The following is a 4340-nucleotide window of genomic DNA, read 5'->3' as shown; positions in this document are numbered from 1 at the left end:
CTGAACTGAGTTTGAGTAATGGATCATTAAAGGGAGTTTTTTTTAAAGGCTTCCTGAGAACTTGAAGTGCACTTGGCCAAGGGATTCACAGTTTCCTCTCAATGTCGGAACTTTCTGTATGTTATTGAAAGGGATAGGAATTATTTCTTTTGATCTTCAGTAAAGCAGGAAAGAAACAGAAATCCTTCCAAGACTTTTAAAGTATTACATTTTAAAGCATTTAGAAGTTAACAATTATACATTAAGCTGAAAGTTCACTTGGATACCTCTCATTATTCTTAAGTATTATTCCAATACTTCTCTAGTGGAAGGAGTGGGAGTTATCAGTGTTGTAAATTTAGCAGTGTCTTCTTCTTTCCTATTGTGCCTTCACTACTCCAACGGGTCAGTCATTGAGTACTCCAGATAATATTTTCTAGGGATGAATCTGTCATTTTCCAGTGCTCAAGCAGTTCAAATTCAAAGATGACTTGTACTCATCTAGATGAATGTAAGCAGAACTTTTTTTATAAACTCTTATTTCTTATGACAGACCTCTTGTGAACCTAATCCCTGACTCTACTGGCAATAACTTCATTCATGAAGCCTGAGGTGTGAGATTTGTCTTTCTCTCATTATTGTCCCATGTCCTCTGGTGGAAGACATTAAAAAATGCTGTCACTACTTTTCAAAATTATCTTTCTTCTACTAGCAACTAATTTCTCTGCATTCATGGGCTAAATTATTTTTACAGTCTCTTTTCTTATGGCCTCATTAATAATTATAATTTCACCTGGAGTATTTTTCTTTAATATGCCAGCATGTATAATGCAAATAAATCTATTCAGGAAGTAGAATTTTTATAAGTGAAGTTTGATTTTTTAATTTCTTTTTTTTTTAATCTGCAGGTGCAGCTTCCTTTGCATGCATATTCATATACATACATATTTCTGTGCATACATACTTCAGCCAAGAAACTCTAAATTATCAGTACATATTTTCAGTAACACTATAAGAACACTGAAGGTCTGAAGAAACCAATTAGTATTTCTAAAAATTCTGAAACTCTTTCAAAAGAAAGTTATTTTAGGAACTGTCAGCTTAGTATTTATTTCTAGCAAAATATGGCAATTCTTTACTGTTGGCAGAACTCAACAATAAAATATAATAAAACAGGTATAAACTTTTATCTGTATGAAATAACTCTTACCAAAATGAATGACATTTTTAATGAAATTGCAAGTTTAATTTAAAAAGATGGAATTCTCCTGTTTAAATTTTAACATGTGATGTGTCCATTTCAATGTAAGAAACAGAACTATTCTTAAGCAACAATGAATCAAAATTACACCATTTCTGGATGCATGTAATTTCTTCTTCAGAGATTATATATGGACATACAGACAGTGACAGGAATGATTAATGTGGCCTCTAATTATTTTACCTCTAAAATCTGGAAATTTTAATTATTTTTTGGTGGTAAAACATGCTTATCAACCTAGTTTACAACCTAAATACTGATATCTCTATTCTTTACATGTATCTCTGAGGAGAGCACTTACATGGAATATTAAAAAAGTTCTCTTTCAAGAATCCAGTTTTACTGGCTAAATAAGGCATTTCACTCCAGGTCTTCTAAATTCCATATTATAATATATTCCTGAAGAATCTTTCCTAAACATTTTTTTGTTTGTTTTTTTGCTTGTTTGACAGAAACTCTTCTAATTTATGTAGAGTAGTATTTCAGCATTTATTCAGACTTTTTTTTTAAAAAAAAATATTTAGGAATTACTATATATCTGTTTCAATGTGTATATAGATATGAATTAACTTAGTCTGAAAATTACCTCTTCAAGAGAGATTTTGAAAATTAATGTTTTTCCCCATAAAGTATTCTAATATTATCCTAATGAATTTTCATCGTTGGTTGTGTACAGCAAAAGATGATTATAGCTGTCCTGTTAAACTGTACTCCAAAATCAGATTAATGTTGCATGGTCTTAAAAGATACACTCTTTATTGAATTTCTTGGGGTTCCATGAGTAGATTTTAGTATGGAAAATCTCATTTAAAAGAAAAGGAAACAAAAAACCCCAAAAGAACAAACCTTCCAAAAACAACATAAATAATTTAAATTTAATTAAATAATTTGAATTTAATTGAAAATAATTTAATTAGCAACAATAGAATTAATAATAATTTAATTTAATAATTAAAATTTAAATTTAATAATTGCATATTAAACAACCACCTGTATGAACAAAAACCAGAATGAAACATAAACTAAGAAATTAAAATGTATGTTTCTCCAGTTAGCCTGAAGAAAAAAACTACACTGGTTTTCAATGTCATGTGTCCACAGGAAATGTGAGAGATTGAGAATTTTCTAGTTAATTAGAAATTTCCTTAACCAGAGAGTACTCAGGAGTTTTTTTTCAGAAGCAGAGAAGAGAATTCAACTAAAGTACAATTATTTTAAGACATCAAAAATTAATTTTATATTTTATTATTTGAGATTTAATCTGGAAAATTTCTAATGGAACATTTTCCATTGAATTCTCTGTCATCATCAGTGATAAGGACAGGTTACACAAAAGGACGTCAGCTTAAGAACACTTCACGGCATCATACCTGTTTCACTGGCCTGAGCTTGGAGACTGAAACCTCAGTTCTAATTCACCCTGCAGTCTAGTAAGTATGAATTCAAACCTGCTTGGATTCACAGGTCTCAGTACACTAAACAGAAGATGCCTAAAGGAGGTGAACTTCAAAAGTTGTCTCTGAAGTCCCAACCCTCAAGGTGTTTTTTGATTCCTACCTCACCACTTTCATTATGACACCCTTAATGCAGATGTCTGTGCGTCTCAGACATAAGCTAGAAAATCTTGATTTCTTCATTGATAATAAAAGATATTCATTCAGATGTAAATATCCACATGGGTAAAAGCCTGGAGTTAGATGATGTGAAATCCACCCCTAATTTTCAAATAAAATATGAATTATACAGCTTGAATTTAATTTCAGGTATGTGAATCCCAGCTACGTGTATGTTTCATTTATTCTGCCGAATTGCTGGCAACTACATTGAATAGCAAGAAGCTAAGTTTCTAGACTAATTAAAAAACAAACCGTTTATGTTCAATGTATTCCATGCCAAAATTTTGGAAAGTCGTTTTTTAGTCCTCTGAGAGCTTTTGAACTTCCTTATTAAATTATCTAGAGATCTGGAATGTGAAAGTTTGTCATATATTTCAAGTCATCATGCTCACACTACACTACTTATGCTCATAAAGCTATTTTTTGGTTTCTCTTCTCAGTCATGGCTGAACTTGGCCGATATTTTTCTAAAGTGCCCATTTGCAATGTGGAGGTCTCTTCCCAGCAGAAAGATGAAGAAACTTCTCTGCAGTACTCCAGTGCAGACACATCTGTGGATTTCTGAATGATACATGGAAACTCCATCTAAAATCACAGTCTTCAAAATAAAGTCTAGATTACTACCTAACTCCAAATTATGTAAGGAAGTTGGTTTCATTTTGGAGCCTGGGAGTATAGAACAGTCTGGGATCTACATGGCAAGGGAGCCACTCTGTGGAAAAGGACCTGGGGGTTCCAATGTGTGTCAAGCTCAATATGAGCAAACAGTGTGCAGCTGCTGTGGCAAAGAAAGGCCAGGATGCTGAGGTGCATCAACAACAGCATCACCAGCAGAGATAAAAAAAAACATTTTTTGCCTCTGCTCAGTGCTTGTCACACCACACATGCATTGCTGCTTTCAGGTTTGGTCCCCACCAAGCAAAAATATGTTGGTAGACTAGAGAGGATTCAGAGAAGGGTCACAAAGGTGATCCAAGGACTGAGAAGCTGCCATATGAGGACAGGCTGGGAGAAATGGGTTTGTTCAGTCTTGAGAAAAGGTGGCTTTGGGGAGACCCTGTCACCCTGTCCCACAATTTAAAGGATGGCTACAAAGAAGATTTCAAGGAGTCATGCGGAAAAGATGAGGGGTCATGAGCACAAGTCTGGGGAGATTCTGACTGGACAGAAGAAAATTTTTCACAATGCCATTGGAATAATGCCCTCAGGAAAGTGGTGAATTCCTCAGTGTTGGACACTTTTAAGACTCAGTTGGACATCATGCTGTGCCATCTTATCTAGATTTTCCTTTTGCCAAGAAAGATTGGACTAGATGATCCTTGAGGTTGCTTCCAACCTGATATTCTATCATTCTATGAGTCCATGATTTGTAGCTACTAGCTGTAGCTTGGCTTTATACAAGAAGAAACTGACACTTTGAATCATGAGTCATCTGCTTTTTCTGGCCAGAGAGAGTGTTCTTGACATAGACTCAATTTTACTGT

At 33.9% G+C, this 4340-nt stretch overlaps 1 long non-coding RNA gene across 1 annotated transcript; it reads left to right on the top strand.

Moving 5' to 3' along the window:
* Positions 1 to 202: 202 nt before the first annotated feature.
* LOC107200480 lies at positions 203 to 3494 on the top strand. Its single transcript, XR_004496260.1, has 3 exons — positions 203 to 490; positions 2553 to 2670; positions 3297 to 3494. It is a non-coding gene; the product is annotated as an uncharacterized LOC107200480 (long non-coding RNA).
* Positions 3495 to 4340: the final 846 nt, after the last annotated feature.

Source organism: Parus major, chromosome 1 (genome assembly GCF_001522545.3).
Source record: "Parus major isolate Abel chromosome 1, Parus_major1.1, whole genome shotgun sequence".
Lineage (NCBI taxonomy): Eukaryota > Metazoa > Chordata > Aves > Passeriformes > Paridae > Parus > Parus major.
This window is presented reverse-complemented; position numbering and strand designations above follow the sequence as displayed.